The sequence below is a fragment of the Scyliorhinus canicula genome, chromosome 18 (genome assembly GCF_902713615.1).
Source record: "Scyliorhinus canicula chromosome 18, sScyCan1.1, whole genome shotgun sequence".
NCBI lineage: Eukaryota > Metazoa > Chordata > Chondrichthyes > Carcharhiniformes > Scyliorhinidae > Scyliorhinus > Scyliorhinus canicula.
In genome coordinates, this window is record NC_052163.1 from 6,313,445 (window position 1) to 6,327,620 (window position 14,176).

At 53.0% G+C, this 14,176-nt stretch overlaps 1 protein-coding gene across 6 annotated transcripts in view; it reads left to right on the forward strand.

The window, feature by feature from the left end:
- The window catches only part of LOC119953471 (sodium-coupled monocarboxylate transporter 1-like), a 243,059-nt gene that overhangs the window by 149,946 nt on the left and 78,937 nt on the right, over positions 1 to 14,176 (forward strand). The window lies entirely within an intron of this gene.

A 14,176-nucleotide genomic window follows, 5' to 3' on the forward strand; every position in this document is an offset into this window, starting at 1 on the left:
AAGTTCTTTAACGGCACACATACATATATGTATCAGTCCCTACCAATTTACATGATATTTCTTTCTTTAATAACGATTACAGCTCTTCAATGCAATATTGTTTTGCTGCATTGGTAACAATTTTCCCGCCGTGGTATCAAGCTACAAAAATTCTTAAATGATTGTCATTTATCATGTTGGGGTTCCTCGTCAGTCGCTGCTGTCTGCCGAGACCCTTAATAACTCCACCGTGTAGTACATACCCCATGGAGATCACAGATCACCCATCAGCTAATGTCCAGTTAGAGATGTCTGACTGTCTCACTGTCCAGTAATAATTTGATATTTTGATTTGTTTCTAACCCGTAACGTTTTCCTCCGGGTTCTGTCATTTAATTCCCTCAAATATGTAGCCAATTGTATCATTAGTTTCCCCCCAATCCTGTCTAAAAGATTCTTCTCTGGAGTGTAGTTCTCTTCCTTCTTGTGAACTGGTTTGTTATTTATTTTTTCCATCTGAAAAATCAAATGAACAGATCAAGGGTGGAGAGGGCCCTATTCTTTAATTTGTACTTTCTATTTTCATTTGGATTATCCCAGAAGTGCCCTCTCCAGGACTTCCGGATTTCTTTTGCCACCATTTCTTTTTGAACTGGTTTATTTTCCTTATCATTGATGTACATCATGCAATTAAAGCCTGTTAAGCCTCACTCTGTGATTGCACCCCTGAGTGAGATTCGAAGAATCTCAAACTCCTCCTCTTTTGCTCACCCTGTGATCCAATCTGGTCAAAACCTCACCCTGATACATTCCTGATATTGCTACTGCATTTACTTTAATTACTTTATTTTGATTACGACCGGATTTTTATGAAAGTAAGATCCGAACATGATATTTTAACTTTATCATCTGTCCAATCAATGCTGCTAACAGGTTTTAATTCACTGTCTTCCCACCAATTGGATCATGTGTTTTAATTGTGATACAATTTCTTTTGCTCCAGACACCATGCTTCTCTAATTCACCTGTATGTGTACCCAGAATCTGAACAACCTTGTCTTTACATTTTACAGCTTCACGGATGATTTTCTCTGCAGTCTAAGTTGGTAGCTTCACCCAAACTTTGTCTCTATTATCAATTGGTTTTAATATCTTAATTTTTCTGCATCAATGTGTATTAAATCTTTTCCTGCAATCAGATACTCATTTCCTGATACTGCAATTAATTCTCCTAATCTAACTTCTGGTCCAATATTTTTATTCTCTAAAGCTCCTTCTTCAATGTATTTTAACATTCAAAACATCATTATTGTTGCAAGTGACTTTTTGTGTCCAGCGGGCACTAGGACCCTGCGGAGCCATGCAGTGTCAATTTCAACGCAGCAGTTTCAAAGTCTGGAACAGCTGACTGCTGCCCAGCACAAACTCTTTATCTGTTTAATCTGAGACCAATTTAGTTCTGAACATACCGATTCACTATCCCATAATACTGATCACATTTCTACCTGCCATTTAGAACTTCCAATTTATGTGAAAATTGGTTTTGTAAAACACAACATTTTTTTAAAATACAAACATTAAAAGAAATTCACAATTCCTTATTAGACATACACACACTCATTCATCCACTCAGATCTTGGATCTCTACTTTGTAGGATTTCACAAATCCTTATTAAACACACACTCACTTATCCACTGAGATCTTGGACCTCTATTCAGTAGGGTTTCAGTTACTCTTAACAAAAATTGAGACCCCTCCATGCTGACAAGTTTCACTTCTGCAGGAGTTTTTTTTTCCTCTGTTAAGCTTTTCCACTCTTGTTTCATTGTTTCAACTCTCTTGACCATGCAAGCCCCCTTCCATGTTGGCATCATAACCACGAACAGGATGTCTCCTAAGCGCGGCACCAAACCCATCGAAATTCACAGCATCGATCCGGATGATGAGTGGTTCGCCACCCTTACGGTCAACCGGTCTCCTGTGAGGTTCCGCCTGGACACTGGCGCCTCCGCCAATCTCATTGCGTCATCTGACCTCCGCAAACTCTGTGTCCAGCCTGCCACCCTGCCTTCTGTGTGTCAACTGCTTGACTACAATGGGAATGCCATCGCTGCCAGTGGATCTTGCCAACTCGAGGTGACACGTCGTGCTCACACAGCTGTTCTCTCGTTTGAAATCGTTGATGCCTCAAAAGCCTCCTTGCTTGGTGCGCAGGCATGCAAGCTGCTCCATTTAGTGCAGAGGGTTCACTCTCTCTCTCCCAGCGACGTGTCTGTATCTTCTGACATAGACTTCAGGGCGCAACTCGACTCCATCATCCAGCAATACCACAACATCTTCGAGGGCATGGGCACGCTCCTGTATACATTCTACTCAAGGCCAACGCCACGCCTGTGGTACACGCACCTCGCAGAGTCCCAGCGCCCCTTCAGGACTGCCTCAAGCAACAGCTCCAGGACCTCCAGGACCAAGGGGTTATATCCAGAGTCACGGAACCGACCGACTGGGTAAGCTCCATGGTCTGCGTTAAGAAACCGTCTGGCGAGCTAAGGATCTTATCGGAACATCATGCGGGAGCACTACCCGATTCCAAAACGTGAGGAATTTACGTGCGAGATGGCCCACGCCAAACTCTTCACAAAACCCGACACCTCAAAAGGTTTCTGGCAAATCCAGCTGGATGAATCGAACAGAAAGCTGTGCACATTCAACACACCCTTTGGCAGATACTGCTACAACCGAATGCTATTCGGCATCATCTCGGCGTCCAAGGTATTTCACAGAATCATGGAACAGATGATGGAGGGAATCAAAGGTGTTCGTGGCTACGTTGACGACACAATAATCTGGTCCACCACCCCACAGGAGCACATCAGTCGCCTCAAGCGTGTTTTCAAACGCATACACGAGCATGGCCTCCGCCTCAATAGAGCTAAATGCTCTTTTGGTCAGTCAGACATCAGATTCCTGGGTGATCACATCTCCCACCTAGGGGTGCGTCCGGATGAGGCCAAGATTGCTGCAATCACGTCCATGAAAACGCCCGAGGACAAGAAAGCGGTCCTCCGGTTCCTGGGCATGGTGAATTTCCTCGGGAAGTTCATTCCGAATCTCGCTTCGCACACCACGGCCCTCAGAAACCTGGTTCGCAAAACAACGGACTTCCAGTGGCTCCCTGCCCACGAGCTCGAGTGGAGGGAACTGAAGGCCAAGCTTTCCCGGCCCCAGTGCTGGCTTTTCTCGACCCGAACAAAGAGACTAAAATCTCTACTGATGCCAGTCAGTCTGGGGTTAGAGCCGTGCTCCTGCAATGAGATGAGGCCTCGTCATGGGCCCCCGTTGTGTATGCATCACGGGCAATGACCCCCACGGAACAGCGCTACGCGCAAATTGAGACGGAGTGTCTTGGCCTTCTGACTGGTGTCGTGAAGTTCCACGACTATGTATATGGACTTCCGCAGTTCACTGTTGAAACCAACCATCGTCCACTTGTCAACATAATACAAAAGGACTTGAATGATATGACGCCTCACCTCCAACGCATCCTACTCAAGCTACGGAGGTATGACTTCCAATTCGTTTATACCCCTGGCAAAGACCTTGTCGTTGCTGACGCCCTCTCTAGGTCGGTCACCACTCCATGCGATCACGAAGGGTTCGTCTGCCAAGTCGACGCTCAAGTTCAATTCACAGCCCCCCACTTGCCAGCATCGGATGCACGCCTGGTACAAATTCGCCACGAGACAGCGGCTGACCCCCTTCTGCAGCGTGTAATGCGCTTAATGACAGACGGTGGCTCAAGGGCCGATGCCCACAATTTTACAATGTTCGTGACGACCGGCCGGTTGTTGACGGGGTGCTCCTAAAGTTAGACCGCACAGTGATCCCGCACAGCATGCGCCAGCTGGTCCTTGAGCAACTGCATGAAGGCCATCTAGGAGTGGAAAAATGTTGCCGCAGGGCCAGGGAAGCCTTCTACTGGCCGGGCATTAACGATGACATCGCCAATACGGTACTCAACTGCCCCACCTGCCAGCGTTTTCAACCCGCCCAACCAAGGGAGACCCTGATGCCCCATAAGCGAGTCACATCGCCCTGGACCAAGGTGGGCATCGACCTGTTCCACGCATTGGGCAGGGACTACACTGTGCATGCGTGCCTGATCATCGGCGCGCATGTGCATAGTTTTGCGCGATCGGGAGTGCCGTGACGGACGGCTCCGCGACCCTCCTGACTCCTGCCCACGACCCACCCGCGGGTCCCGCCCCGAGTTTGACAATGCCTGTACTAGGACATAACAGGATAACCGTTTACCAGACTACCTAATCCCAAGGTCCCGTCCCACCCTCAGCCCAGACACACACAAGATAAACACCAGGTAAGAGTTGGCAAGGAATAAAATAAAACAGGGATTAAAGGGGTAGGTCTGAGATGAGTCTTCAGTCTGTTGTTACAGTCTCTGGAAAATAGGTTTACTCGAGAGGCTCAAGTTGGCACAATTCTGTCCTTTGACCACCAGATGGAGTTTCATCTAAGAATTCCAGGTCAGTGCCGTTCTTCTCGCTGGCCACCAGATGGTGCTGTACACAGGAAGCTCAGATCGATGCACTTCTGCCTTTCTACCACTAGATGGCGCTTTCGCCTCCCTGTGGAAACAGTACAGCTCTGATCCTGGAAGTTAGTACAGTAGTTTTTAGTTGCCTGCTTCCTGTCCAGACTGGCGGTTTTATCACAACTGCTCCCACTTTAAGCTTTAATTATTCAGCTCTTCCCAGCCCGACACACACAGTTTGAAGGTTATTGACCTTTGGGAAAACTTTCACATCTGGAAGATTGTGTGTAGTTTTGGTCTCCGTATCTGAGGAAGGATGTTCTTGCTCTAGCGGGAGGGCGGTGAAGGCTTACCAGACTGATTCCTGGGTTGGCAGGACTGACGTATGAAGAGGGATTGAGTCGATTAGGATTATATTTGCCGGAGTTTAGTAGCATGAGGGAGATCACATAGAAACCTATAAAATTGTAACAGGACTAGACAGGGTAGATGCAGAAAGCATGCTCCCCATGGTGGGGGAGTCCGGAACCAGGGATCACAGTCGAAGGATAAGGGTTAAACTATTTAGGACTGAGATGAGAAATTTCTTCACCCAGAGAGTGGTCAGCCTGTGGAATTCACTGTCGCAGGGGCTGGTTTAGCACAGGGCTAAAGAACTGGCTTTTAAAGCAGACCAAGGCAGGCCAGCAGCAAGGTTCAATTCCCGTACCAGCCTCCCCGAACAGGCGCCGGAATGTGACAACTAGGGGCTTTTCACAGTAACTTCATTTGAAGCCTACTTGAAAATGAAAATCGCTTATTGTCACAAGTAGGCTTCAAATGAAGTTACTGCGAAAAGCCCCTAGTCGCCACATTCCGGCGCCTGTTTGGGGAGGCTGGTACGGGAATTGAACCGTGCTGCTGGCCTGCCTTGGTCTGCTTTAAAAGCCAGCTCTTTAGCCCTGTGCTAAACCAGCCCCTTGTGACAATAAGCGATTTTTATTTCATTTCATTTCAGTTGAGGCCAAAATGTTGTGGGTGCGATTCACCCCAAAAGTGGCTGAATGTCTTTTGGGTGTGTTTGGTGCAGTGTTTTGCATTGGTTGTCATGACATGATTGTGATCTGTATTAATCCGCACTTAATGTAAAAACCGAGCCTCCATGTGAAACCCGCCATGCCGAGTCCCCAGCCAGCTGATTTGCACGACTAGCTCCTCAGCTGCTTACCTCTGAGGGAGCTGTATTTAAACGGTCCCTCAGCGTCCAAGTCCATTGTGGGTGGAATCCAGATTGCGATGCCTCGCAAGATCTCATTAGATCTCGCGCATTGTAATAACAATAATGATAATAATAGCTTATTATCACAAGTAGGCTTCAATGAAGTTACTATGAAAAGCCCCTAGTCGCCACATTCTGGCGCCTGTTCGGGGAGGCCGGTATGGGAATTGAACCCACACTGCTGCCTTGTTCTGCACTATAAACTAGCTGTGCTAAACCAGCCCCAATGTGACAAGCTCCGTAAGTCTTGTGAGAAACCTTTCACGAGATTTACTAGCCTTGTCACGTCCCGCGTCGGCCTCTGTGAGGCTATTAGATTGTGTCCTTTAACTCTCGTTTTATCTCTCCAATGTTGCCTGATCTGCTGAGGACTACCAGCATTTTCTGTTTTGATTTAGTTAATGCTGGTTCTGGTTCCTGTTTATGAAAGATAAAAGGATTAAAAATTTCAGCTGAGGACACTAATATGTAGTTAAGTTTTGCTCTGTGTTTAAAAGCGGAAGATTAACATGCCAATATTGATTGAGCAGAGGGCTAAATTTTCTCAGCAAATCGCAAAGTGTGAAGATTAGTCAGAAATCTGGGAAACAGCCAGGTGAGATCTTCAGACACTTTGCCATTTTTTTGAATGGGGGGTGTGTTTTGTGCCACAATTATGAGGGGTGGGGCCTAAACACACCGGTAAGCCCGGCTTCACAGAGATCGGGGTGACTTTTCTAAAGGGGGCCCTGAACTCAAAGTGAAATTAAAGACCCCCTCGCCCCCATTGATGGCGTATTCTGCCCTGCAGCCAAACATAGATCACCAGGCTGACACCCCCCCCCCCCCCGCCGTCCGAACATAAATCATCAGGCTGACCCCCCTCACCCCTCCCCCGGTCCGAACGTAGATCATCAGGCTGACCACCACCCCCCCCCCTTCCGCCCGTCCGTCCGAACATAGATCATCAGGCAGGCCCCCTCCCCCGTTCCGAACGTAGATCATCAGGCTGATCCCCCCCCCCCCACGAACATAGATCATCAGGCTGCTACCCCGAACATAGATCATCAGGTTGCTCCCCGCCCTCAACATAGATCGCCAGCTTGATCCCCGCCCTGAACATAGATCGCCAGCCTGATCCCCGCCCTGAACATAGATCGCCAGCCTGATCCCCGCCCTGAACATAGATCGCCAGCCTGATCCCCGCCCTGATCATAGATCGCCAGCCTGATCCCCGCCCTGAACATCGATCGCCAGCCTGATCCCAGCTCTGAACATAGATCGCCAGCCTGATCCCCGCCCTGAACATCGATCGCCAGCCTGATCCCTGCCCTGAACATGGATCGCCAGCCTGATCCCCGCCCTGAACATCGATCGCCAGCCTGATCCCAGCTCTGAACATAGATCGCCAGCCTGATCCCCGCCCTGAACATAGATCGCCAGCCTGATCCCCGCCCTGAACATCGATCGCCAGCCTGATCCCTGCCCTCAACATAGATCGCCAGCCTGATCCCCGCCCTGAACTTAGATCGCCAGCCTGATCCCCGCCCTGAACATCGATCGCCAGCCTGATCCCCGCCCTCAACAAAGATCGCCAGCCTGATCCCTGCCCTCAACATAGATCGCCAGCCTGATCCCCGCCCTCAACATAGATCGCCAGCCTGATCCCTGCCCTCAACTTCGATCACCAGCCTGATCCCCGCCCTCAACATAGATCGCCAGCCTGATCCCTGCCCTCAACATCGATCGCCAGCCTGATCCCTGCGATCAACATCGATCGCCAGCCTGATCCCTGCCCTGAACATAGATCGCCAGCCTGCTCCCCACCCTGAACATAGATCGCCAGCCTGATCCCCGCCCTGAACATAGATCGCCAGCCTGATCCCCACCCTGAACATAGATCGCCAGCCTGCTCCCCACCCTGAACATAGATCGCCAGCCTGATCCCCGCCCTCAACATAGATCGCCAGCCTGCTCCCCACCCTGAACATAGATCGCCAGCCTGATCCCCGCCCTCAACATAGATCGCCAGCCTAATCCCCGCCCTGAACATAGATCGCCAGCCTGATCCCCGCCCTGAACATAGATCGCCAGCCTGATCCCCGCCCTGAACATAGATCGCCAGCCTGATCCCCGCCCTGAACATAGATCGCCAGCCTGATCCCCGCTCTGAACATCGATCGCCAGCCTGCTCCCCGCCCTGAACATAGATCGCCAGCCTGATCCCTGCCCTGAACATCGATCGCCAGCCTGATCCCCGTCCTGAACATCGATTGCCAGCCTGATCCCCGCCCTCAACATAGATCGCCAGCCTGACCCCCGCCCTCAACATAGATCGCCAGCCTGATCCCCGCCCTCAACATAGATCGCCAGCCTGATCCCCGCCCTGAACATAGATCGCCAGCCTGATCCCCGCCCTGAACATAGATCGCCAGCCTGATCCCCGCCCTCAACATAGATCGCCAGCCTGATCCCCGCCCTCAACATAGATCGCCAGCCTGATTCCCGCCCTGAACATAGATCGCCAGCCTGATCCCCGCCCTGAACATCGATCGCCAGCCTGATCCCCGCCCTGAACATAGATCATCAGGTTGCTCCCCGCCCTCAACATATATCGCCAGCCTGATCCCCGCCCTGAACATAGATCGCCAGCCTGATCCCCGCCCTGAACATAGATCGCCAGCCTGATCCCCGCCCTGAACATAGATCGCCAGCCTGATCCCTGCCCTGAACATCGATCGCCAGCCTGATCCCCGCCCTCAACATAGATCGCCAGCCTGATCCCTGCCCTCAACATAGATCGCCAGCCTGATCCCCGCCCTCAACATAGATCGCCAGCCTGACCCCCGCCCTGAACATAGATCGCCAGCCTGATCCCCGCCCTGAACATAGATCGCCAGCCTGATCCCCGCCCTGAACATAGATCGCCAGCCTGATCCCCGCCCTGAACATAGATCGCCAGCCTGATCCCCGCCCTCAACATAGATCGCCAGCCTGATCCCCGCCCTCAACATAGATCGCCAGCCTGATCCCCGCCCTGAACATAGATCGCCAGCCTGATCCCCGCCCTGAACATAGATCGCCAGCCTGATCCCCGCCCTGAACATAGATCGCCAGCCTGATCCCCGCCCTGAACATCGATCGCCAGCCTGATCCCCGCCCTGAACATAGATCATCAGGTTGCTCCCCGCCCTCAACATATATCGCCAGCCTGATTCCCGCCCTGAACATAGATCGCCAGCCTGATCCCCGCCCTGAACATAGATCGCCAGCCTGATCCCCGCCCTGAACATAGATCGCCAGCCTGATCCCCGCCCTGAACATAGATCGCCAGCCTGATCCCCGCCCTCAACATAGATCGCCAGCCTGATCCCCGCCCTCAACATAGATCGCCAGCCTGATCCCCGCCCTCAACATCGATCGCCAGTCTGTTCCCAGCTCTGAACATAGATCGCCAGCCTGATTCCTGCCCTCAACTTCGATCGCCAGCCTGATCCCCGCCCTCAACATAGATCGCCAGCCTGATCCCTGCCCTCAACATCGATCGCCAGCCTGATCCCTGCCCTCAACATCGATCGCCAGCCTGATCCCTGCCCTGAACATAGATCGCCAGCCTGCTCACCACCCTGAACATAGATCGCCAGCCTGATCCCCGCCCTGAACATAGATCGCCAGCCTGATCCCCACCCTGAACATAGATCGCCAGCCTGCTCCCCACCCTGAACATAGATCGCCAGCCTGATCCCCGGCCTCAACATAGATAGCCAGCCTGATCCCCGCCCTGAACATAGATCGCCAGCCTGCTCCCCACCTTGAACATAGATCGCCAGCCTGATCCCCGCCCTCAACATAGATCGCCAGCCTGATCCCCGCCCTGAACATAGATCGCCAGCCTGATCCCCGCCTTCAACATAGATCGCCAGCCTGATCCCCGCCCTGAACATCGATCGCCAGCCTGATCCCAGCTCTGAATATAGATCGCCAGCCTGATCCCCGCCCTGAACATAGATCGCCTGACTGATCCGTGCCCTGAACATCGATCGCCAGCCTGATCCCCGCCCTGAACATCGATCGCCAGCCTGATCCCCGCCCTGAACAAAGATCATCAGGTTGCTCCCCGCCCTCAACATAAATCGCCAGCCTGATCCCCGCCCTGAACATCGATCGCCAGCCTGATCCCCGCCCTGAACATAGATCGCCAGCCTGATCCCCGCCCTGAACATCGATCGCCAGCCTGATCCCCGCCTTGAACATAGATCATCAGGTTGCTCCCCGCCCTCAACATAAATCGCCAGCCTGATTCCCGCCCTGAACATAGATCGCCAGCCTGATCCCCGCCCTGAACATAGATCGCCAGCCTGATCCCCGCCCTGAACATAGATCGCCAGCCTGATCCCTGCCCTGATCATCGATCGCCAGCCTGATCCCTGCCCTGAACATCGATCGCCAGCCTGATCCCTGCCCTGAACATAGATCGCCAGCCTGATCTCTGCCCTCAACTTCGATCGCCAGCCTGATCCCCGCCCTGAACATCGATCGCCAGCCTGATCCCCGCCCTGAACATAGATCGCCAGCCTGATCCCCGCCCTGAACATAGATCGCCAGCCTGATCCCCGCCCTGAACATAGATCGCCAGCCTGATCCCCGCCCTGAACATCGATCGCCAGCCTGATCCCCGCCCTGAACATAGATCGCCAGCCTGATCCCCGCCCTGAACATAGATCGCCAGCCTGATCCCCGCCCTGAACATAGATCGCCAGCCTGATCCCCGCCCTGAACATAGATCGCCAGCCTGATCCCCGCCCTGAACATAGATCGCCAGCCTGATCCCAGCTCTGAACATCGATCGCCAGCCTGATCCCCGCCCTGAACATCGATCGCCAGCCTGATCCCTGCCCTGAACATAGATCGCCAGCCTGATCCCCGCCCTGAACATAGATCGCCAGCCTGATCCCCGCCCTGAACATAGATCGCCAGCCTGATCCCCGCCCTGAACATAGATCGCCAGCCTGATCCCCGCCCTGAACATCGATCGCCAGCCTGATCCCAGCTCTGAACGTAGATCGCCAGCCTGATCCCTGCCCTCAACTTCGATCGCCAGCCTGATCCCCGCCCTCAACATAGATCGCCAGCCTGATCCCTGCCCTCAACATCGATCGCCAGCCTGATCCCTGCCCTCAACATCGATCGCCAGCCTGATCCCTGCCCTGAACATAGATCGCCAGCCTGCTCACCACCCTGAACATAGATCGCCAGCCTGATCCCCGCCCTGAACATAGATCGCCAGCCTGATCCCCACCCTGAACATAGATCGCCAGCCTGCTCCCCACCCTGAACATAGATCGCCAGCCTGATCCCCGCCCTCAACATAGATCGCCAGCCTGATCCCCGCCCTCAACATAGATCGCCAGCCTGATCCCCGCCTTCAACATAGATCGCCAGCCTGATCCCCGCCCTGAACATCGATCGCCAGCCTGATCCCAGCTCTGAACATCGATCGCCAGCCTGATCCCTGCCCTGAACATAGATCGCCAGCCTGCTCACCACCCTGAACATAGATCGCCAGCCTGATCCCCGCCCTGAACATAGATCGCCAGCCTGATCCCCGCCCTGAACATCGATTGCCAGCCTGATCCCCGCCCTGAACATAGATCGCCAGCCTGATCCCCGCCCTGAACATCGATCGCCAGCCTGATCCCCGCCTTGAACATAGATCATCAGGTTGCTCCCCGCCCTCAACATAAATCGCCAGCCTGATTCCCGCCCTGAACATAGATCGCCAGCCTGATCCCCGCCCTGAACATAGATCGCCAGCCTGATCCCCGCCCTGAACATAGATCGCCAGCCTGATCCCTGCCCTGATCATCGATCGCCAGCCTGATCCCTGCCCTGAACATCGATCGCCAGCCTGATCCCTGCCCTGAACATAGATCGCCAGCCTGATCCCAGCTCTGAACATCGATCGCCAGCCTGATCCCCGCCCTGAACATAGATCGCCAGCCTGATCCCCGCCCTGAACATAGATCGCCAGCCTGATCCCCGCCCTGAACATAGATCGCCAGCCTGATCCCCGCCCTGAACATCGATCGCCAGCCTGATCCCCGCCCTGAACATAGATCGCCAGCCTGATCCCCGCCCTGAACATAGATCGCCAGCCTGATCCCCGCCCTGAACATCGATCGCCAGCCTGATCCCCGCCCTGAACATAGATCGCCAGCCTGATCCCCGCCCTGAACATAGATCGCCAGACTGATCCCCGCCCTGAACATAGATCGCCATCCTGATCCCCGCCCTGAACATAGATCGCCTGCCTGATCCCCGCCCTGAACATAGATCGCCTGCCTGATCCCCGCCCTGTACATAGATCGCCAGCCTGATCCCCGCCCTGAACATAGATCGCCAGCCTGATCCCCGCCCTGAACATCGATCGCCAGCCTGATCCCCGCCCTGAACATAGATCGCCAGCCTGATCTCTGCCCTGAACATAGAACGCCACCCTGATCCCCGCCCTGAACATAGATCGCCAGCCTGACTGAGGAAATGGAACGACCGGTCCAGGCGGAATTCCACCCTTCCTAGAGCAGAAGAGAGCAGATCATCGTGAAGGATGGGATCCTGCTATCGGGGGCCCGAGTAATAGTTCCAAGTCAAGGCCGTCGAGCCATACTGGCTGAACTACATCATGGGCACCATGGAGTCTCAAAAATGAAGATGCTGGCCAGAAGCTGTGTCTGGTGGCCGGGCCTGCACACAGACATAGCGGCATTGGTAAGTCGGTGCCAAGAATGCCAAATAGGGCAGAAGGTGCCGTCCCGCTGCACGCATGGGAATGGTCAGGTAGACCATGGTCTCGACTTCATGTCGATTTTGCAGGCCCGTTTGTGGGTTCAATGTTTTTTATAATAGTAGACGCCATTCCAAATGGCTGGACGTCTACAAAATCGTTCACAACTCATGGTATCCTGGATCGGTTTTCACCAGCCAGGGCTTCACAAAATTTATGAAGTTGAATGACATTCGGCACATAAGGACGGCACCATACCACCCGGCATCGAATGGTTTGGCGGAGAGCCGCTCAGACCTTAAAAGTCAGGTTGAAGAAACAGTCAGCAGCATCATTGGATACCAAACTGTCACGCTGCTGTTTGATGACAGAACAACCCCACACGCCACAACGGGAATAGCACCGGCGGAGCTACTCATGGGCAGACGACTCCGAACCCGGCTGAGTCTACTATCCCCGAATTTAGGTGGCAGAATAGAGCGACACCAAGAGGCACAATGCAGGGTCCACGACAACACTCACCGAGAAAGACAGTTCAACATGGGTGAAAATGGATGGGTCAGAAATTATGCGAATGGCCCCACATGGGTAGCAGGAACAGTCAAGGTCAGAACAGGACCTGTGTCGTATGAGATACGTGTAGGAAAACATGTAATAAAGAAACACTTGGACCAGGTGCGGGCCTCAGATTTGTATCCTCCTCTGGAGCTGACTCAGACCAGCATACCAAGGATCGTGGAGAGGAGTCCCTGACAAACTATTCATACCACTCCGATACCACTGGTGAGGACATCGGCCTCGGATATGGACACCATGGATGATGCCACAGCTGGACCCCTGCTGCCGGAGGAAAGGGGCGATTCACCCCTCAGGAGCTCACATCCGAAAAGACGGGTGTCTAGTTGTTAAACCCCCCCCCCTACGTCGGAGACCGAAGTGGGGGAGCCAGACCCGGCGCAACCATGAGGACCATGGGGGCTCCTCGGAATTTGGGGGGGGGGGGGGGGGGGGAGGGGTGTAATGACTTAGGCCAGGCCTTTGAGATTGGCCAATTAGAATACGAGTTCCCTGATTAGTGGCCCAATCAGGGAACCCCTTTCTGTGTATATAACAGGGAGTGTCAGATCCTCTGCACTCCCGGTGTAGACAGCAGACAGACTGAATGGGTCATGGTTGTTCAGCTGTTGGGTTTGTAAATAAAAGGAATTCTGGTGACGGGACTTCTGCCTCCATGGACTTATTACAGTAACTTGCCTGCCAATGCCCTTCTTGATTCTCATTGTTTTCTGTTTTATCTATATTTCTGAGTGGTTGACAAAGACACATCTGCCTGAAGCCAGAGAGCATCTACTTTAAATATGCAGATCAGAGTTTGCTGATCCATGAAGCATTAGTGGATTTCCCACTAGGTGAAGTCAGTAGGAAGAGGAATCAAGGCTATAAGTGTGTTAAAATCATCTAGGCTTCACAGTTCTGAGTTGGAGGTGGGATGGTGGGGGGAATAAGAGTGGGATGCTTTGCTCTGCCCAAATTCTACGGCCAGTAAAAATTAGGGCTTGTCTGTGAAATGATGTCATCACTTTTGAGTTGAGACTGACAGTTTTACATAATGTACAAAACAAA